This window comes from Metopolophium dirhodum, chromosome 1 (genome assembly GCF_019925205.1).
Source record: "Metopolophium dirhodum isolate CAU chromosome 1, ASM1992520v1, whole genome shotgun sequence".
Classification (NCBI taxonomy): domain Eukaryota; kingdom Metazoa; phylum Arthropoda; class Insecta; order Hemiptera; family Aphididae; genus Metopolophium; species Metopolophium dirhodum.
The window spans coordinates 147,678,686-147,703,952 of record NC_083560.1 but is presented as its reverse complement, the minus strand read 5'-3'; the positions used below and the strand labels follow the sequence as shown (position 1 = coordinate 147,703,952).

The 25,267-nt window shown below is 28.7% G+C and overlaps 1 pseudogene; it reads left to right on the top strand.

Moving 5' to 3' along the window:
• Nucleotides 1–1,447: 1,447 nt before the first annotated feature.
• On the top strand, nt 1,448–24,106 carry LOC132933821 (probable serine/threonine-protein kinase DDB_G0288147; annotated as a pseudogene).
• Nucleotides 24,107–25,267: the final 1,161 nt, after the last annotated feature.

Below are 25,267 nucleotides of genomic sequence, written 5' to 3'. Positions count from 1 at the left end.
ACAATTTGTTACTGAAGCAAAAGAATTATTGCAAAATGGTATCAATGTAAATGGAGTAATCTTAAAAGTCATCATAGATGGATTTTCTTTAGACGCGCACGCTAAGGCCTATGTGCTAAAAATTAAGGGACATTCTGGTTATGACTCTTGTTCACGATGTTTAGAAGAAGGAGAATATTTAAAAAACCGATCATGTTGCCCCTATTCAGCCAGTAGTGAAATTAAGCAAACCCATAATGACAATATTACAAAAAAATATGAAGAACATCATGTTGGACCTACAATATCCATATTATCTGATTTACCTTGTATAGATATTGTAAACATATTTGGATTAGATTATATGCATCTAGTTTGCCTTCGAATTATGAAAAAACTAATTCAATTATGGATTCATAAAGGACCATTAAATGTTCGGATACCTAATACGGTAACAAAAAAAATATCTGATCAACTTTAAAACAGAATATAACTTGTGATTTTTCCCGTAATCCTAGGCCTTTAAATGAACTACCAAGATTTAAGGCCACAGAACTACGTCAAATACTGGTGTATACAGGACAAATTGTTTTTAAAGATAATATAAGCAACACATGTTATAAGCACTTTATGGCCCTAAATATTTTGTTCAACAATTTGAAACTTTATATGGAAGACATTTCATTTCTCATAATGTGCATAGCCTTCTTCACATTGCTGATGATTATCTCAACTTTGGATCACTCGACAATATAAGCGCTTTTCCATTTGAAAACTTTATGAAGTGTCTTAAAAGAAAGATAAGAAAACCTGATCAACCTCTCCAACAAATTATTAAAAGATACTCTGAACAAAAAAATGTTAATACTCACAGAGATAAAAATATAGAAATAATTTTTAAAAATGAGCATACCCAAGGACCTTTATTGGATAATTTGACAGAACCACAATATAAAACTGTTGTTTTACGAAATTCAACTATAAAAACAAGAAGAATAGCTGATCGTTTTATATTAACTAAAGATAATAATATAATGGAAATATTAAATATAGCTCATACTAAGACTAGCAATGAAGTAGTTTTAGTTGGAAAAGTTTTTCTAACTAAACTACCGTTTTATGAAAAACCATTGAGTTCGACTATTTTTAATATATATATAGTTGACAACTTATCCGCCGAGTTAAGTTGGACTCCTCTTAAGAATTTTAAAAAAAAAGCTATGCTTTTAGAAAATAATAGTCAAAAAATTGTTTTCCCAATTTTACATTCACCTGAGTAACATTAATTAATTTATATTATGCTTGTACATATAACTTGTATATAACTTGTATATTTACTGAACAAAACTATATATTTATTTTAATTGGTAACCATATGATAATACTTAAGTCAATTAAGAATAAAATATTATCTATTAATTAAAATGCACCTTTTTTTTCAAAAACAGGTTCCTGTATAATTTTTACTATGACCTATCATGTTATTATTTTCACAAAAGAAAATTCTGTTGAAGCTGTTCCATCACACTGGTTGTCAAGAGATGGAAAAACACGTGCTTGGCCCATAAGGCATTTAGATCCAACTAGGCAAATAGAAAAAAAACACAACCTAATTCACTTGAATACACCTGGTTTGAAATTCGTGTATTATCCAACTCTATTTGTAAGTACAAATATATAGGTTATAATGGTTAACAGTTATACAATTATCACACATGATATAAATATATATGATTATTAGTTATTATTTAAAATACCTAGTATAATGAATATTACCAAAAATCATAACTTAATAAAAGATTTTTTTTTTGTATTTCAATTTTTTTTTTAGCGAGTTAAAAGAAGCTAAAGAAAAAGCTAAAATAGCAACTTTTACGTCTGACTTATCTTCAATGGAAGAAGATAAAAAAAACACGGAACATTCGACGTAAAAAAATTGATGATGATGATGATGATGATGATGATGACGATCGTGATTTCTCATCTTCAAAAATTAAAACTAAAAAACATTTTAAAACAAAACAAGACAAAATTCTAAGCCCACCAAAGTTTATTGAAACAGGTAAATTAGTTAAATAAAAAGACTGCATTTTTTATAAATTTTACAACATATAATTATTTCAGGTATTGTTGAAGATAATAATGATTCAGATTCTGGTTCAGATAATATATTGTTTTCAAACTTTAAAAGTAAGCTACAAACAGATTTTGTTATAATTGTTTAATTTATTTAAATTTTAAATTTTTTTATAAATCAGCGGGTAAACACCCTTTTGGTAAATATAATGATATAATGGATGTACACTTGATAATTAATAATTTTACATAGAAATAAAAAAAAAAGAAAATAGATTTATGTTTTAGAATATTATTCATCTATTCTTATATTTTGTTAACAGCCAAAAAAAAGTCTCCATTAAAATATTTCCAAAACAAAACATATATAAATGTATCTGAAGATAACAAAATAATTAACAACAGATCACCTACTCAATCGTATTTACCTCTTAGAAGTAAGTAAATTATTTATTTATTTGTATAATAAACGGGTAAAGACCCTTTTGTGTAAACAATATAGTACAGGTTTAACATTTAAGTATTTTACTATTAATAATAAACATTTAATTATTTTACAATTAATAATAAATGACTCGATTTAAAACAATAATAATAATAATGAGCCGACAATATATAATAATAATAAGTATCAAGAATACAACATATTTTAACATTTAAGTATTTTACAATTAACAATAAACGACTCGATTTAAAACAATAATAATAATAATTAGACAAGTTTAAATAATGAAACAATAATAATAATACAATAGGAGACAACTCTAAATCAATACCTAATAGTATAATGATAGAATATTACTTAATTTACAACATCGTTTAAGACTAAATATACATTTCTTTTGAAAACATTACGTGACATGAAGAAGAAATCAACATGATCAACAACAAGATTTGCTAGTTTCAATGCTCTTGGAAAGTAAGAAGTGGAGCTGTAATTATTATTATAAAATGGAACATGAAATAAGTTTGATTTTCTTAAACAGTGATTCGCTGTATTAAATGCTATCATTGAGAGCAAATCTGGGGAAGAAATGTGACCATTTAATAAATCATGTATAAACATAATATCAGCAACCTTTCTTCTTACTTCACAAGATATAAAGCTTAACTCACTCATTCGCATATTGTATGAGTTCTTTGAAATAAGTGGAATATTTAATTTGTAACACAATAACTTCAAGAATTTAAGTTGTACATTTTCAATTGTATTAATAAAAGTGGCGTAACTAGGTGACCAGACTATTGATCCAAACTCAACATGAGATCTAACTAGCGCAAAAAATAATATTTTCAAGGCATTTATATTTTTAAAATTAACTGTGTTTCGGTTGATAAAGCCAAGCATCTTAAAAGATTTCTTGGTAATAGTATTAATGTGAGTGGTGAAAGACAAATTGCAATCAATAATAATCCCTAAATCTCTAATAGAAGTCGCTCTTGTAACGGAACAATTATCAATTTTGTAATCAAAGCTAATAGGATTATCGATGCGTGAAAATGTAATAACATTACATTTGTTTATATTTAGAGATAAACTATTTTGGTGAGTCCATATTACAAATTTATCCAAGTTAGCTTGCAAATTTAAAGCATCTGAAGGAGAATAAATTGTAGAGAAAATGTTTGCATCATCAGCAAATAGCAATATATCGACCGTGTTATCAAAAATAGAGGGTAAATCATTAATGAACATTATGAATAAAAGAGGTCCTAAATGGGAACCTTGTGGTACCCCAGAACTAACTGGGAAGTAAGGAGAGATACTATGTGATACTTTAACCGCCTGAGTTCGACAGTTTAAGTAGGACCATAACCAATTTAAAAAATGTCCATGAATACCGAATGTAGATATTTTTTTAAGAAGTAGGTGATGATTAACCTTATTGAAAGCTTTCTGAAAGTCAGTATAGATTGAATCTAACTGAGCTCGATTATTTAAGGCTTTAAGTATTTTGGATTGATAAAGTAGTATGTTAGTGGAGATTGACATATTAGGTCTGAAACCATGTTGGTTTTTGCAAATAAGAGGAGAGACAATTATGGAAAGTTTTTTAGTTATTATAGCTTCAAATATTTTGGGAATAATGGATAATTTGGAAATAGGTCTGTAATTAGCTATATTATGTCTATCCCCTGCCTTATGAATTGGGGTCACAAACGATTTTTTCCAAGAATCCGGAAAATAGCCCAGATTTAGTGATTTGTTGAAAATAAAATGCAGTGGTTTAACAAGTACAGAACTACAATTTTTTAAAAATGCTGCTGGAATACCATCGGATCCTGTCCCAGTATGTGGTTTTAAAGAAGTTAAATATTCATATATCTCACCCGTATCAATAGACCAAGAGCTTAAATTAATATGATTATCGTTAGAAGAAAGTGTAGATAACGTTACAATCTCATTAGAATTCAAAGAGCTGCTTACATAAACACTGGAAAAATAATCTGCAAATAACTTGACAGTTTCAGAGATATTATTTGATGTCACATTATTATAATTCATACAGTCCGGGACATTATTTTTCGTTTTCTTCAGAGAATTTACATAATTCCAAAAAGGTTTAATGTTTATTTGCAAGCTATTTTCCAAATCTGAAATGTATTGATTGTGGGAAATTTGATTCAATTTCTTACATTTTTTTCGAAGCTCAGAAAATTCAATATAATTGGCAAAAGAAGTACTAAGTTTATATTTTTTATGGGCACACTTTTTTTTTAATTATCAGATTTCTGAGCTCAGCATTTGCCCATGCAGGGGAATAACTATTATAAATTTTAGTTTTTGGAACAAACAAACTAAATGTGTGATAAATGATTTCGTAAAAAGAATCGACTAAGGCGTCGAGAGACAGATTTTTGTTAAGATTTAGATTGAAATCAATACTGGAAAGAAAATGAGAGATCTCATTAAAATTGCATTTTTTTAAATTTAAAATATATGGCGACTCATAATGGTCACTCATAGAGGAATTTTTAAATTTAATAACCACGTCTAAAGGAGGATGATATTTATCAATTGTATGTACCAGAGAGTCAACCGAATAACAATTAGAAATAAGTTCTGCATTTTTACTAAGCATTAAACAATCGAGTGTTCGACTGTCACAATTTTTAATAATATTACATTGTTCAAGATTCAAGAAATTTATATAACTATTAAATATGATGCCACCAGACCTATGATTTTGACTATTTGGATCAACAGACCAGTCGAAACTACTTAAATTAAAATCACCAACTATTACAAAATAGTGTTCAGGAAATCTAAAAAAAATAGACTCAACTATATCACAATGATTTGAATAGATATCAGAGGAAGCACCTGGAGGTATATAAACGCAACCTATAATAATTTTTATATTGTTAACTGTAAGATTTAAAAATATTTGCTCGATTCCAACAACAGAAGGTACAGTTAATAATTCACAGATGATATTTTTATTTACGGCAATTAATACACCACCACCTCTACTTTTTCCAAGACTTAAAATACGATCATTTCTGTATAAATTATAGTTATTAAAACCTAGTTCAGCATCAAAAACATTACTATTTAACCAAGTTTCATTTAAACAAATAATATCATAATTAACATTAAGTAAAGCATTTCTTAAATATGGGATTTTGGTTAGTAGACCGCGTACATTTTGATAAAACATATTTATTAAAAAAAAATTTTTTTCACGAGTATTAGGACGGTCATTTCTGGAAACTATTGTTGGAGTACCTCTTACGTATCTGATAATTAATTCGTTACCACCATCACTTGATCTACGGGACTCCAGCTCTTCACGAAGTTTTTTCATGTAGTTTCTTTGATACAACGTACGGTCTGAGCTGATACCAATATTGGAAGGTGGATTAAGTGATAATGATTTTTTCTTAGATTTGAGTATTTCAAAGACATCAATTGATGAACTAAATATCGCTTTAATTGGACGAGTTTTATCATTAACACGAATACCCAAACGTAATAATTTTACCGGTTTAATATTTTTATCACCAATAATAATTGAATCAATAAGATTACTTACAACATTAGAGTCGTGAGCAATTCTGTCGGCGGTGTTATCCGAGTTGGACTCTGGAACATTGTATAATATTAGATTAGAGGCTCTCATGTTACGATCGCCGATCTCATTAATGATGAATTCTTCTGAATAATGTGAAACATTATTACCATTATTTTTTTGATTTTTAAGTTCGTTAACTTCACTGAGCAATCGGTTTATTAGCATTTTTAATTCTGGAATGTCACGTAATCCATTATTACAGGATTCACAAAAGTATTTTAAATTACGAGTTTTTAAAGAAAGACATTTTAATTCGCTCGGTGATAGGCCGGTGCATTTAGTATGAAATACTGAAATGCATCCATCGCATTTAACAGGTGTATCAAGTTCGGCAAACAAAACTGAACAAGATGAACAATTTTGAACATTATTAGATGTCATAGCCATGAATTAAAATTTAATATTAATTAGAGAAAAACCGTAACGAAAATAACACTATCAAGAGAAACACAACCTCACTGTGTGACTGCACAATGACAACTGAATATCTTATATCTGATAATACTTAATAATAACAAAGATAACACCTACCTAAATCTATAAAGTACCTATACCTAATCAATATGTACCTATACTTTATTTTAATAGGATCATCTGTTGCAAAAAATAGGACTTTAGTATCCACAACTGCTTTCTTAACCTCACCATCTGGAAAATGGAACGTTGACGATATTGGCTTACTAAATTCAAACAAGATTATAAAAAAAAAGTTGGATTTTGAGTCAATTTCACTTCATTCCACTTCTCCACAAATAGAGGCAGACTTACATCATGATGACATAAATGTTGATAATTTTTCAATACATTATACAGTAAAATAATTTATTTTGATTATTATAAAAAATTATATTATATATTATTGCCTAATTAAAAAGTATAAGTAGGTACTTGATTTAATTTTAATTTATTGAACAACATCAATACATATTATAGTATTTGCTTAAAGTATTGTATTTAAAATTAAATTTTTTTTTTTATATATATATTATATATTAGAAGATGGCATAGATAATATAAATGGAAATTTAAAAAATGACTGCCTAAAAAAGTTAAATGTTGAAGATAAACATTTGGACAATTCACTAACTCATTTTAGTACGCCATCATCACCCGTATCAATATCAAATAATTCAACAGTTCAAACTGGTGATATATTGATTAAATCAAATCTAATCTTTATTTTAAAAATAATTTTTTTTCAGAAATGCTTTGTATTTTGAAAAACTTAACTCGTACTTTGACAAATTTGAAGTATGAAGTGAGAACTATGTCAACTAAAATTGAACGATTGGAAAATGTTATAACCGATCAGCAAAAAAACCAGAACAACTCATCTACAAAAAATAATTATTATCCTGTTGATGAAAATACAGTGAAACTTCCGTTAACGGTCACTTCTATAGGACGGTCACCTCTATGTAACGGTCAATTTGTTTGGTCCCGTCGAGTGTTATGGGAAAAATACATTAATACTTCTAAATAGCGGGCACTCTAATTAACGGTCAACATTTAAAAGTACATACATAATATATCAAATGGAAAATTATTATTTTGAAATTATTTTTGACAGTTTATCTTAACGAGCTTAATTTATTATGTCGATAAGGCGATAACAATTGTCTGTGACTGTGTATTTTGTCATTTGTGTTCAGTGTATGCTTAAAACGTTTCGAAGTACGTACTTGTCCGTGACTGTGTATTTTGTCATTTGTGTTCAGTGTATGTTTAAAACGTTTCGAAGTACGTACCTATAATTTCAATGGCGTCCAAACGAAAACATCTAACTTTAAACAGAAAAAATCAAATTGTTAGATTTTTACCAAAAAGAAAATGTAAATAAATAAATGTAAATATATAAATTTAAATCACGCTACAATATTTCTTTTAAAGTGGTTTGCGGCGAGAGTAAATAGGTTGATACGGAAACAGTGGACGAATGGCGTATAAAAGTCAAACAATTAATTTCTTCGTATGAGCCACGAAATATTTACAATGTAGATGAAACAGGATTATTTTATAAAATTCTTCCTAATAAAACATTAAGTTTTAAAAATGAAATTTGTACTTCTGGGAAAAAGTCTAAAGAAAGATTGACGGTCATGTTATGCGTTAATTTAATAGGTGAATTTGAAAAGTCACTAATCATAGGTAAATCTAAGAAACCTCGTTGCTTTAAGAATGTGGACATAAAACGCTTAGACCTACACTGGGAGGCAAATAAAAAAGCATGGATGACACGATGTATAATGACTGAGTGGTTAATGTGGTTTGATGAAAAAATGAAAAAACAAAAGCGTAAAATTATTTTGTTTTTAGATAATGCAACATCACATCCTGATTTAAAACTACAAAACATAAACTTAGTATTTTTACCACCAAATACGACGTCACACTGTCAACCTTTAGATCAAGGTATAATTCAAAATTTTAAAGTTATTTACCGACAAATGATACTTAGACGAATATTATCACAGATAGACGTAGTAAAAGATGCTGATGAACTTGCAAAAAGCATTACTGTATTAGACGCTTTGATGTGGATTAAACAGTCTGTGAAGCAAATAACTGGTAGTTGTGTTACTAAATGTTTTAAAAAATCAGGTTTTATTTTGGAAAATTTGCCTGTAGATTTAGATAACACAGATCTTGAAAACGAAATAATTGTTGGTGAACATATTAAGTAATTATTACTTAATATGCTGCCAACTCATATGCAAGGTGAAGAGTGATTTTTGGTCGACAAAAATCTAAGAACTGAAGAAGATAGTACTGATATCAAGTCATTCATAATAACAGATAATGACGAAGAGGAAACACATGAAGAAACTGAAGAAACTGAAAAAACTGAAGAACCCGAGTACACTGTATCAAACTATTCTGAGGTTTTAACTCAAATACAACAATTATCAGCTTTCACTCTTCAAAAAGGTGACGTAGATGGTTATGACATGTTAAAAACCGCAGAAATGTATTTTGAAAAAAAACCCACACGGCAATTTGAAAATATATAAATTTTCACAATATTTGAAAAAGGTTTTACTGCCAATATTTGTTTAAAAATATTGTGCCAATATTTTGTAAATATTTGATCTACAAATATTTTTACCCAAATATGATGAACGCGTTTTGAAAACGTTATGTACCAAATATTTTAAAATAGTATTGTCGCACAAAGTCCTTACTGCCGACCCAGAGGCATCGACCGACTCGGCTACACTTAAATAATATTTTATCGTGTTGTATTGCTCCACGCTCTGACTGAACAAAATGATAGCGCTAAGCACCACCACGCAAGGCACGGATGAGAGTGGGTCCCTTATACGTAACGTCAATATAAATAAGAATGAAGAACTCAAGGTAATATGTTCTAATGGCGAGCCAGAAGCACCGCCCTAATATTAATATGTAAGATTACAATGTTTTACATTCATATGAAATGGATGGGCGCCCACTAATGGATATACATAGGTAAAATTAACACGTAGGTACAAATGATACAAAATAATAATATAATGATACAATCACCGGTCTCCCTGGTACCCGCAATGTTGCCACTCGTTCACCTTCCGACTGCTTAATTGGTCCATACGGCGAGTCGACGCTGGTGGACTGGGAATCCCAACGATGGCCACTGACGGGTGGCGCACACTAATAATTCGGACGTCGCCGATACTCCACGCAACACAATGGCGACGGCCAACAACCAGATACCTGCTCGCGTACACCACGAGACAACGTACCACAGGTGATCGACGGGTAACTAATATGGACGGATCGACTTAACACACGCGAAACGCCACGGCCGATGAATACTTAACACGACACATTCACAACATCGATCACGCAGAAAAATAGTCTGTCGCGCAACACGCGGACGTGACAAAGGTGCCGGGGCCGTTGCAACAGTTGCAACGAACAGACCGAGGGTCACTAACTAGACGTTGACGGGTTCGCGGTGAGACGGCAGGCAGTGACCGAGATGGCACAGGCGGGGCGGGGGTATCGAATATTCTCGACGTGGAGTCTACCGTAATGACCGACGACAATTATTGTAGATAACAGGCCGGCGGCCAAATAACGTTATCGAGGATTTTATAGATATCCGACAAGTATTCCATTCAATCTTTTGAAAATATGTAATTTACAAATATTTTTACTCAAAGATGATAAACGTATTTTGAAAACGTTACACACCAAATATTTTAAAACAGTGTTCTATTCAATCTTTTGAAAATATGTAATTTACAAATATTTTTACCCAAATATGATAAACGTATTTCGAAAACGTTACACACCAAATATTTTAAAACAGTGTTCCATTCAATCTTATGAAAATATGTAATTTACAAATATTTTTACCCAAATATGATAAACGTATTTTGAAAACGTTATACACCAAATATTTTAAAACAGTGTTCCATCAAATGTTTTAAAATTGTTTGATTTACAAATATTTTTATCCAAATACGATGAACGTAATTTGAAAACGTTATACACCAAATATTTTAAAATAGTATTCCATTCAATCTTTTGAAAATATGTAATTTACAAATATTTTTACCCAAATGTGATAAACGTATTTTGAAAACGTTATACACCAAATATTTTAAAATAGTGTTCCATTCAATCTTTTCAATCTTTTCAATTCCCCAAGTACGATTAACGTATTTTTAAAACCTTATACTTACACTAAATATTTTTAAACATTATTCCATTCAATGTTTTTAAAAATGATTAAAATTGTTGGTAGTGATATCACACGCGTGAGTGCGTGACCTACCAGAAATCCCAAAATTAAAAAAAAAGAACGTACTTATAATACCTATGAACCTATTATACCTATGTGGCTATGTTATACTTTTATCCAACCGATAAATCATAAACATGTACGATACATTATTGAGACTGTCCAATTCGTACGATAAGATAAAATTAATAACCTATATAGAGATACTGTATATGATGTATATTTATGCCTAAATAGGTTAGGTACTACGTATTTTAATGTTTTACGAGTTTTTTATATGCACGTTATTTTATTTATTAAAACTTCATAATAATAATGAACTTAGGAACAAGTTTGGTAGATCGCGACATATCACTACTAAAAGGTTTTCAAAACAATGTATACAAAATACTTTGTATAACGGTGTATACGGTGCTTTTTAATAATGACAGGATATGATTATATTTAATAAAATAATATTGTTCAGTTATGCTTAAACAACAATACAATATGTTATTTAATAGACCAATATCGACTGATAATAATTATAATAATATGTATAATATGCCTAAATCGGATGTGTGCGTGTGGGTAATAATTGAGATTTCAGATCATATTATAATATATTTATATGTACATAGTAATATAATTATTATTATATACTATAATATATATATCTATAGAATTCATATTAATATATATAATATAGGTAGTCTTACTCTAATGTCTAATAGTATAATGCTATATTGATGCTTGACGCTTGTGTAGGTATAGGTATAGGTATAGGTACCTATAAATAGTGGGTACCTATACTGTAAAACAGATCTACAGTAGAAGTACTTACATATACTTATTACATTTATTGGTAAATATAACAACCAAGGTAATCAAGCTTGCTATTATTGTAATATAATTTACCTTGAATACCTTGTTAAACATTTTCAAGCTTTTTGGCGAAATGATACCTAGCTATTACCTAAATATTATTTAACTATACAGTATAGGTAGGTACTAGGTAGGTACTGTTATTAAAAAAATAACAAAATTATATCGAAAATTGTTCATGACTATACGCATTGCCTAAGTAGAGTCAAAATAATTTAATCATGTATATAGGTAACCTGAAGTACTATTAAATAATAAATTGATAATTTATTGTTCCGCTCAGAATCTAAAACTTAGACGTGTTCTGAAGACTTTGCAAGTTATGGTTTTTACAAGTATGTTGTAACCATTATAATAATAATTAATAGGCGCATTGCTGATGCTAATTATTGGGGGTTGCCATAAAAGTCCAAGTACTGACCGGGACATTTACAAAAATAATTTGAACAACCTTTTTTTTAATATTAAAATTTAGAACACAGTATAATTAATATATATATATAGAAAAAAAAATAATAGTATTGAATTATGAAAGACATTAAATTAGAAGATACATTTGATTAATGAAATATTATTTATTTATTTTGAAATATTATATTTTTCTGACTTTTTCACCTGTTTCAATAGCTCTGGTTTTCCCATAACATACATATGAAATTCCGAACAAGTCATTTTGAAATTAAATTTGCATTGAATGATACTTTCTACAGTTTCTACTTGAAGACGGTTACGTTCTTTTATCCACTGGGCCATTATCAGTGAAAATATCCTTTCAACATTAGCGTTATGACCAGGAATAGCATATAAGTATTGGCACATTAAAATTAAATTACGTTTTCTTTCCAATACATCAGTTTTTTGAAAGAAATGTAACCATTTGTCATGCATATTTTTTTTATTCCAATCTTCATCAAATTTCTGTTTGTCTATGAAGTTTTTAAAATACAATATTTCTTCAAAGCAACTATCCGTAATATCAATTCCCTTTTCTTTTAAATAAGTTATTGTCTTTTCAACTTCTTGCCATTGCAGCGAAGAAGTAAGATCCATCCATGAAAATACCTCAAATTTTATAAGAGGGTTACTCCACTGTTGTAAATACTCCCGTGCCGTTTTGTAATAATTATCGACTTCTTCGTCGAATAATTTTATCGAAACAAAAAGCTGAGCATCGTCTTTTATTTTATTATATTCAATTTTAGTTTTGATTCCCAAAAAGTTAGCTTCGGCGCGTTCTGAAAGTGTTTGTTCTAAATCGTTTATAATTTTTTTTGACTCCTATAATGGTAATATCAGATTTTTCTATTTTTTTGATTTGTTTCTCAAATAAAAATGTTTGACAATGTAAAAACAAGAAATAAATTTGTGACAACGGATTTTTGAAAAAATCGACGATTGCTTTTGGTGGTCTTGTTTCTTCGAGAAAGAAATTTTTTAGTGGTTCCCATAACTGTAGAATACGTTCAATTGCTGGCAACAAAGACAGCCATCGAGTTCTCGAATGAGACTGTAAATTAGCATAATGTACATCAGCCTCCTCACAAAATGATTTAAGACGTTCATTTCTTACAGTAAATATGGAAAAATATTTATACATTTTAAGTACTATAGACTCCACGTCAACAGAAAGTACGTCAGCGGATGTAGACGCTGTATTATGTAAAATATGAGCTGGACAACCTATGCCTTCGATATCTTTAGATAATATGGATTGAAGTTTAAAGTAAACATTGTTTGTTCCATGTCTGTCTCTCCCACCAAAATTAGTATTTGTATTATCTGCACTGTACGCGATTAGTTTATGTAAAGAAATATTTAAATTATTTAATGTATCAACACAAAATTTCACTATAGTCTCTGAAGTTTCATTTTCCAAAGAATTAAGCTTTATTAATTTTAATTGCATACCTTTTGTTTCGGAAAAATATTGAATAATAAGAGGAAACAATTTTTCCGCATTATGATTGCTAGCGTCCGTAAGAACTCCATAGAAAGGAACTTGTTCAATCTCTTCTTTAATTGTTTGCAAAGAATGTGGTGCCAATATATTTTTGATGATTGCTGTTGCTTTAGTCCGCGCAGTTGATTGTTTTGCGGCAATTTTTGAATCTGGATAGAGTTTTGAATTAAGTTTTGTGTTACAATCCAATGAATTAAATGATTGATGGTGGTTAACAACTTTGTAAGCTGTTGTTAATTCTGCGGCACAGACTAAAATATCTTCTGGAGTGTTTTCCTTAACCATAAATGTTGAAATATCTCGTGAAGAGGACGCTATCGATATATTGGACTTATGAGTATTAGACTTGTTGTGGTCATGTATTGAAGTCTTACCACTGTGACTCACGGAAATAAATATATTGCATATTGTGCAATGTGCTTCATATTCATTTCGACCCCTTTTTAAGAACGACCATTCTTTGGTGTAATTATCGGAAAAATGACACTTTCTCTTTGGCATAATATTTGTAAATTGTAAAACCATACGAAACTACAAAATCACGATAAACGAGAATACACTGAATACAGACATCACACGACGTTGGTTAGATTCGAACTAATGCGAACTAATGCGAACTAATGCGAACTCAATGCATGCATGTTGACTGACATAAATAGAATTATTCTATTATGCCATAATAGCAAAGTTCAATTATTATCAGTGAAGATAAGATAGGAGTGTCCGACATGAAATTCATGGTTTTAGAATACAATTATAATTTTTATAAAAATAATTATTGGTACTAATATTATTTACACATAACCGGGACTTTTGTAGGGTCTAGTGGGACGACCGGGACCGAAGTCATGAACTGGTGACATGTCCCGGTGTACCGGGACGTATGGCAACCCTAGCTAATATTATATTGGTACATTATTATATTTTCATATCTTACAAGCTGTGCCTAAAAAGAGGACGTTACACGGGCATTAAATTGTTGTCTCAGTCTCACAAGTGCGTAACATAACAAATAAATTATGCTCTGCCGATCACGTTATCACGTTTAGCTTCGTTAGTTTAAAAATTTGATTTAATCTACCTATTATGATACCTACCTACTTGATAGTTACAATAAATACTATAGGTATTTGTATATATATGTTTTTTTACGGCGGTTCATTTTTTTAGCAAGTTTTGCGAATATAATAGCGCATAAATTGAAAATGATCATAACTTACTTAAAAATTAAATTATCGTACAAAAAGGTTGTTCTATTTAGTGGTTTTTGTGTAATGAATATCCATATAGGTATTTAATTATAATTAGGTTTATACAACATTACAAAATCGTTATTTTGACAAGGATAAACAATATAATATGACATTATACTATCACAGAATATATAGCCATTAAATATTATAGTGCATTAAGTTATTTAGAAGACGAAATACACTGTTCATATTCTAGTAATATAAAAATAGTATGATTACCCATCTGGGTAATTCCGGTTAATACCCAAGTAAGACTTGTTTATCAGTGAATCCGTCGCGTCCTTACCCCCGCCGACCAACCGATGCGGACAACAACAACGACCGACTGCCGCCGCGGCCGCATCCCGCAGCTCACCCTCATAATGTCATACAAGTCTCAATATATTATATACTATTATATTATAACACACGATTATTTAGGCCATTCGTGAATGGAGACTGAAGCGTATACTCATACTTTAACTGCTCTTAGCTCATTCTACATTGTCAAGTTGTTTTCAATATTTGTTTTATTAGCATACGCTGTTTCGGAAGTTTTGGAATCGATCATTGTCAGGTAATAATTTCATATTTCATAACCTATACCTATAGCTATATAGTAACTATACTTATAATAAGTATTTTATATTATTATATTTTATCAATTATAATTTAATATGTACAGATGAGGTACCTACATATTATATTATCGGTACCTACAATTGTAATTTTCTATGTGTGTGGTGTATTTGCAAATAACACTGTGTAGTGTTTGAGTAGGTACCTTATATAACATTATTGTTTACGTTTTGGCGTTTAATGTTTTAATTAAATTATTTAGAGGATGTTGCGCGTGGGCCAGAAAGATAAGAGATAAATAGTTCATCTTCTCTCTCTTGCCCACGCGTAACATGGACAAAACGCATTAACGCAGAAATGCAGAAAATTTTTTATTTTAAAAATAAACTAAAAAATGTTGTTAATTTAAATTATGTTTAAATTGTTTTGAGACAATATATATTTAGACAAATCGATATGTCATTCCCTCAAAAATATTATTGTCTATCTTTTTTGTAATGGGTGATTTTACTCTAAGATTAGTTAAAACATAGAATAAAGAGAGAAAACAAATAGTGCGCTGACATTCTCTTAAGATTGAGAATTTCATACTATCAGTACTATTTTCATATTATTATTATACTTTTTATACCTAATTAATTATATCAAAAGTTATTTCTAGTACGTTATATTAATAACAGAGCTAAGTAACTATTAGTTATATTAAAAATGTATTTTATTGTGTATTTTAATTAATTTGAATATTACCAAATATCATTTTTAAAGTATGTCATATACCGTTGGTATAATTATTTCATTTTAAAATTGGTGTTACACTATATAATATACCTACTTTATTGGCTAAATAATATATCCTGGAAAATTTGAGGAAAATGTTAAATTTGGTATTATGTATTACTTTATTATAGGTGCCTACACCAGTTTATAATAACTTCTCCTATCATTTTAAAATTGTTTAATTAAATTATATTATACTCCATAATAATGTATTGTATATAATATGCAAATCATTTTAAACTAATCCGTTATACTCACATGTTAATTCATATAATACACCTTATACTACCATATAATACTTAAGTATTTCATATTTTCTATTATATGTAATTGTTTTATCATCCATAGTTTAAAATGATCAAGACTCCTGGTTACAGAAATAAACGTAGAAAAATTCAAAAAGAATTAAATGCTTTGGTTGATTGGATTAACAGACCATGTGAAGATGAATTAATTACACATAATTCAAATACGGCTTTACATATTGTATCACCTCAATTAAGTCACGAAAAAAGTCCTTTGAACTTTAGCTTGGAGAACAGATTGGATCAGCGTATTCAATTTGTTCCTGAAAATTCTATTGCTGATAACAACTCTATACTTCAAACTGTGACCACGTCTGATTCTATTAAACTAACAAAATCCAATACAAATAATAATAATAATTATGAAGAAAATGTGTTACAGTCTTTACAAGAGTGGGCAGTACAATGTAATGTTCATCAAAATACAGTTACTAAACTTTTAAAAATATTAAAGTATAAAGCTGATCTATCATTTTTACCTGAAACTTGCCGAACACTACTTCATACTGAGCCAACAAAATTAATTGGTATACGAGAAGTGAATCCTGGTGTTTACTATCATTTTGGGTTATTTAATGGTATAATTAAGTATTCCTCTACAATTCCCATTCAAGAATGCATAAATATTGCTGTTGGAGTTGATAGGCTACCAATATCAAAAAGCAGTTCTGGTCAATTTTGGCCAATTTTGGCTTATATTGTTTCCTACCGTAATTATGTTTTCCCCATAGGAATATACTATGGTAATGAGAAACCACGAGATAGTAATGAATACCTTAAAGATTTTATTTCAGAAGTTATAGATTTAACATCTAACGGAATTATCATAAATAACGAAAAAAAAAGGTAGTGATTGAAGTTATATGTTGGGACGCTACAGCTAAATCATTTTTATTAAGAGTTAAGGGGCATTCGGGCTTTTCCTCTTGTACAAGGTGTTCACATGAGGGAGAATATATAAACAATCGTGTTTGTTTTCCATTCATTGAAGCTGGTAATGAAATAAGAACTCATGAAGATTATTTACTTATGAGAAATGAAGAACATCATATTTCTTCAACAATATCATGTTTGGCTCTTATCCCCAATGCTGATGTAGTCAATTTATTTTGTTTAGACTATATGCACTTGGTTTGTCTTGGTGTAATGAAAAAATTAATAAACATTTGGTTACAAAAAGGTCCTTTACATGTCCGTTTATCTGGTCTTAAATCAAAGCAGATTACTATTTCTCTTCTTAAAATAAAAAATTGTATTACTAATGATTTTGCACGAAAACCCAGAGGAATAGAAGAAGTTAACCGATTTAAAGCAACTGAATTTCGTCAACTTCTTTTATATACTGGGCTTATAGTGTTTAAAAATATTTTATCAGAAGACTGTTACCAACATTTTTTAACATTAAGTATTGCCATGAGAATACTTTTGAGTTCAGATCATGCTAAATATTCAGATTATGCACGTCAATTATTAAAATATTTTGTGAAAACTTTTCAAAAAATTTATGGGTGTCATTTAATATCGCACAATGTACATGGGTTGCTACATTTAGTAGACGATTATACAAGACATGAACCTCTTGATAATTGCAGTGCTTTTACCTTCGAAAACTATATGAGAGAATTAAAAAAAAATGCTTAGAAAAAATGAAAAACCATTACAGCAAGTAGTTAGACGGTATAAAGAACAAGAAAATGTTACAATAAAACAGTTAAAAGATAATGATGCACTTCAGCTTAAAGTTAAAGAACCCGATTGTTTTGTTTTAACATATGATGGAACTATTGTTAAAATTAACGAATTTCTGCCAGATAATGAAATGTTTGTTGGCCATGCCTTCACAAGTAAAGAAGATATGTTTATTAAACCATTGAAATCATCAAAACTTAATATTTTTGTTGTCAAAACTCTGTCAGTACATTCAAGTCAATGGAAAATATCAGATGTTCAAAAAAAAATGATTATGTTTAATTTGGATAACATACTTACTGCTGTACCGATTTTAAGATAAAAACTATTTTGTAGTATTAATGTATTTACATTTTATTATGGTTATGTAAATATTATTTGTAGTGTTAAAATTAAATTTAGATTTTCTAATAACTTTGCATGTCACTAAATAAACAATAAATAAAACCTAATTTTTTATTATAATAACTGTACAGAGTGGTCCTTATTTATAACGAAAAAAAAAAATATTAATATTTTTGATATCTTACCCGCCAACTTTGTTCATTACTATGAGTAAATAATTTATGTTAAGTTTGGTCATGATTACTCAACCCCTTCACGTGCCACAAAAGGGTTGAAAAATTAATAAGTATATAAGTATAAATTGCAAAATTGCATTGGAATAACCATGTTACTTTAATAGTAGAATTCATATAATATTTAGATAAATTGTAATCAGTTTTTATATTTCGTAATATGAGGCCGCCCGTCGAATCGTTGTTGTTATCTATAAATTACCTAGGTACTAACGATCATGCGTTAAATACTCTATGTGAAAATATTATTTTTGTACACTGACAATTATACTGATATGTGATTTACTGATCTATAGTGCTATAATACTAGTGTAAAGTCTAAAGTGTTTTATTTATTGAACCGCACTCATGAAGAGATGACCAAATATTACTGTAAGTAGGTACAATACGTATTAAGTATATTTATTATTAATTATTTGATTAATTTACTGGCTTTTTATTAATTTTAATTATCGTTTAAATTTAATATACGTTTTGATGAATTATCAGTACTTGATACAGTTGATTTATTTTCTTCTGATAGTTGTAGTGAAGAAGATATTGAATTTACATTAGAAACTACAAATACTTCGAATAAACGAAAAAGGGGAAGACAAAATATTATGAGTTCTGAAATTGTAACAGCATTAGATTGTACAAAAGTAAGTGATCGAAATGCAGTTCATATTCTTATTGCTACAGCTCAAAGTCTTGGCTGTAATGCGAACAACATCGCTATAAATCGCTCAACTATTCGAAGAAATAGAATTATTTTAAGACAAAGAGTTTCCGATGAAATAAAAGTATCTTTTAATCCAAATTGTCCTCTAACTGTGCACTGGGATGGCAAAATATTACCCGATATTACCGGGAAAGGTCATGTTGATCGTCTTCCTATTTTAGTATCCGGAGACGGAGTAAGTAAGCTTCTCAGTGTTCCAAAGCTTGAATCTGGAACTGGGGAAGCGATGTCAAATGCTGTTATAGAGTCATTATTTGATTGGGGTATAACAGACCGCGTTCAATCACTATCATTTGACACAACAGCCAGCAATACAGGACGAATAAACGGAGCATGTAAGTTAATCGAGGAAAAAATTGTCGACATCATATATTAAAAATAGTTTTCGGAGCTATTTTTAATATTTGTTATAACAGTCCATCAACTGGGCCAAATATTCAAATATTTCTAACATTTCAACAACAGTGGAAAAATATTGATAAGAATACATTTCAAGTCTTAGAAGAAAGAATAAGTAATCGAGACGAAGTCATAATATTTTGCAAAGAACAATTAATTTCATTTCATTCGCGTGACGATTACAGGGAGCTGTTAGAACTTATAATTATTTATCTCGGCAGTGTTCCTACAAGAGGTATAATATTTATTCAACCTAGAGCAGTTCATCGGGCGCGATGGATGGCACGTGCTATTTATGCCATAAAAATATGTTTATTTAAAAATCAATTCAAAGCATCTAAAAATACAATAAATTATATGAAAAGATTTTCGTTATTTATTGTTCAAATTTACGTATTTCATTGGTTTAAAGCTCCCTGTGCTATATCTGCTCCTGTAAACGATTTAAATTTACTAAAAGAACTGTCATTGTATCCAGATAAAGCTGTATCGAATGCAGGAATTACAGCTTTTTTACGTCATCAGTGGTATTTATCAGACTTGTTTGTATCTTTTTCATTTTTTCAGTTGTCAATGACTTTGCTGAAAGAGGAGTGGCTCTAATTCAAAATTATAATTCGATTCTTACGAAAAATGAAAGTCAAAAACAATTCCTTCTACAAGTCGTCGAAAGTCATAGAAAGAGATTCCCTGATGCTCGAAAATCAACCATCATATCAGACGAAATTTAATCGAAATAATATAATTTATAAATTAAAAATAGATTCAAAAGAAATTGTATAAATGTATTTTTTATTGACAATATTTCGAAATTCATTCGAAATAATTTTATTACTCAAATTATTCAATATTTTTACGTAGGTACCTATTAATAGATTCATAAGAAATTGTATAAATGTATTTTTATGTATTTTTTATTGACAAAATAAATAGTAAATATCTATAATTTACCTTTAATACGTTCATTGATTAGTATAACATTTTTTAAATTGAACTTAAAAATTTACATATCAACCCTTTTTTGGAATTTTTCAATCCCTTTGTGGCACGTGAAGGGGTTGAGTAATCATGACCAAATTTGAAAGCAATTACTTTCTTATAATATAATGAACAAAATGGAAAGGTAAGAAACCAAAAATTTTGAAGTTCAAAAATAAGGACCCCCCTACTGTACATATATTACATATTGTATGTTATTACAATTAACAATATAATATGTATATTAAGATATATGAAGTATATATTATTATGATATAGTTTATGATAATTTAAATAACTTCTACATTAGTTTTTGTTTGTTTATTGTTAATATTTTATTGTGACGTTCAGAACTTCAATATTATTAATGAAGGTTTGGATTAACATGATACACTTTAATATGTTTGTAACATAATAAAATAATTTTTATTTTATAGAATGTGGACAATTGTAGTTTTCACAAACGATAACACATTAGCTGCGGTACTAGAATTCTGGTACAGAAATGGCTCATGCTCATGGACAAACAAAAATAACACTAAATGGATTGAAAGACGCAAACAACCGAATGAATTTGAGTTCAAACAGTATAGGGCTAAGGTTTTGCTTAAAAATATAGGTATTTTTTATTTTATTTTCATAGATATCAATGGCAAAAATAATAATAAAAAATATTGTTTTAGGTACCTATTTAGAAGCAAGGAAATTGGCAGAAGACAATTCTGAAGCATCATCCCTTGAAAATGTATATGAAGATATTAGAAAAAAAAAATCAAAAAATCCTAAAACATTCATCAATGATCAAATTTCTAGTCCTCCTACGCTTGGATCCGATGGTAATAATTTACCATAAAAAAAATTTAAATCATAATATTTCTTTTCAGTACCTTGATCTAGACCTATAAAATGAGGATGACTCTGACATTGAGAAGACATTAAGGCCTTTTAGTCATTTTAGTCCGACTCGTATTTCATTTGGACATGAAAATACAGCAATAGAAAGTTATAACGCGGACAATTCATCTGAGTATAAAAAAATAAAATTGAATTCTAGTAGCTCTTCAAAATCTACCTATTATTATAGCTAATAAACTTTCATTCTACTTATTTAGAGTCAATACACACAATAAAAAAATATAAGGACACCCCAACAAAGAACATAGAAAAATCAATCAAAGGTTGGTTGGCTCAGGCACCATCAAGGATCAAAAAACAAGCAGAGAAAAAAAATACAACCTATGATAATGATGATAATAATTAAGTCTATTTTAAGTTTGTAATTTAGATTTTCACTTCAGTTTTTATATGTAATGATGTAATGGTGTATATTGATATTAAATGTTCAATAATAAGTGTACTAAATAAATACAATCAACATACATTTTGAAAACATAAGTTCTATATTAGGCGCAACATTTTATTAAAGTATATAATTATATCTATTATATTCTCAAAACATATATGCAATATATTACTCAAATATGAGCTATTGAATATTTTGAAAATATAAGTAATGAATATCTATACAATATTAGATACAGCACTTAGCCAAAATATTGAAATTAATATATTTCCCGAATATTACTTTAAAACATTTCACAAATATTGATTTGAAATATTTTAAAAACCTTATTTTAGAATTTTATAGCCATGTTTGATTGCCTGCCAAAAAGTGATCTCAAAATATTTTCAAAATATTTTGAAACATTCTGACAATTATCTAAAGATCTTTATAAAATATAAATATTTATCATACAATATTTTGTAAACACTTTGAAAATATTATTTTGCTGTGTGGGAATGTTCAAATAATCAAATGAATTTAAAACAAACTAATATCTCAATTTTTTTAATTTTAATATGTACCTATTTATAAAAGCTTATGAGACTTTTTTTAATTTTAAACTGTACCTACCTACCTACTTTATTTCGTAAATCATAAATACAATTTTTAATACCCATATTCATATGCGTTATTTTAATATTGGTGTTTTATTTTTAAAATTTGTATGACCTCTATATAGCGGTCACCTAGAAGGTCTTGAACTTCTGTTAACGGTCACCTCTGTAGGACGGGCACCTCTAAATAGCACTCATTATTTACAGTCCCTTCAGTGACCGCTATATGGAAGTTCTACTGTATTTACAAATTCCCATTGACCAGCCTTGACGAATTAACTGTATTTGAAGAAAAAATAATGGACAAAGATTTTCGACAAAAAATGATAATCATGATTCAGTTAAAAATTAATCTATCAATATATTATTATTATTAAAAGTATATAAGAAATACATATTATAATATATAATGCATCATAGACATGATTTTCTTTTCATTAATATTTAAACTTAATATATTTTAATTTTTAATTGAGTTCCAGCTATTAAAAATATTATGATACACACTAGTTTAATTGTAGTGTATGGTATCCATTTAATATAACACATAATTAATATACCTTTATATAATATAATAATATGTTCATTTTTTTATAGATAACATTTTTAGTTCAGCTAGAACGTACAACAGTTTCGGATATGACCCGTCAAATTATGTCAAAAATGTTTCACAATAATTTGCTGAGCAAATTCTCATATAGCGGACAAAAAAAAAGATGATTTTCTCTTCTCTTAATTCTTGTGCCCTTATATTTGGGAATAATTATTTTTTAAATACCTATATTTTAAGTTTAAATTAATTAGAAATTAGTAGATGGAAATTTCATATGAGGTATTACATGTTATAAGATAATATTGGGTTCCATTAGAAAATATGGTTGTAATGTGCTAATAGGTTATTAAAGTTTTATAAAAAATAATTCTTAATCAATTTTTTTCTTATATTTTATTTTAAATTTAGGGGTGTTTGTATACCTACTGTTATACTTCCTCCCCCCTCCCATAAGTTCTTCATAATTGTATTAACTTAACTATACCTGCATACTGTACTATATTGTATAATTTTGTAATATATAAAATAAATAAGTATTTACATTTTACACATGTGTTTCAGAAACCATAAGAACGGTAAAAGTCATCAAAATTGTATTGATCAAGAGATATTGAAACCAATGAAATTTTTTATGGCTAATGCCAAGTTTCGAGAAGAGAAAAAGCTAAGCAAAAATAATAAAATAATTTCTTAATTTGAATCTAAATATTTATTGGTGTAATAATTTATTTTATCTACTATATTACTTAGTTACCTGAACAGTTGTTATTTTTAATTTTTTTTTTTTTTGTACACAAACGTACTATGAAGAATTTTTTTTATTTTTTTGTTGATACACAAATCAAGATATTATATTGTGTATTGTGTTAATTATTTAAATAGTATTAGCATTTCTATTAGGTACTTAATTGTTAATAATATACTACTATATATAAATATATATTTAGTATGGTAACCCAACTGGATGTTTTCTTTGAATATCTTATTTTTTTAGAAGCCTGTTAATTACTGCCTGTCAGCCAAAATGTATTAACCATATAAATGGACAGGTAGGTATCTGAAATAGCAATTCAGTGCATTTATATTGTACATAATCTGATCTGGTTAATTATAATTTTTGGTCTAGCGTATCCTCCTTTCCAAAGTGTCTTATTTTATCTTGTTAAATTTTATTTAAATCTAATGTAAGATCCTATAATAATATTTCTTTTTTGGGTCTGTATATTATATTTTTCTTAAGAATGTTTTATTTAGGCATATGCATGTCTATGAATTAATCATTAGCATACTGTAATGATTATAATTTCCTATTACTTAGACATATTAAATATTTAATAGGAAAATAAAATTATGTCAAATATCAATAAAATTATTAATTAATATATTTATTTATTATGTTATTATTTTATTGACAGGAACAGTGTAAAGAGACTAAATTAAATATCTGAAAATAATATACTGAGAATTGTATGAAAATTATAGGAATTGTTGGCGCACGTCGTGTTCTTACCGAAGCAGTTAACACGACGTACTCGCGGTGTCAGGAAGACAATAATAAAATGATACAAATTGGTAAATGGTAGGTAAAGTATAATATTTGTATTGATCAATTATCTCAGATGATATTAATAATAATTTAAAACAGAAACCCGAGGGCGCCCCCTATGGCGTTTTCCCGTACCAGCATAGAGGATAATGGAGGGAAAACAGAGAACCCGCCAATGGGACGGTCGGGACGCGGCGGCGGAGCCGTCGCCGCGCTATCACTTCCGCCTTATCACTTTTCGCGATTTTTTTCCAAATTTTCAAAATTTCTTCACGTTTTCGAGTTTTACCCCCCCGGGGGTCCCCGGGC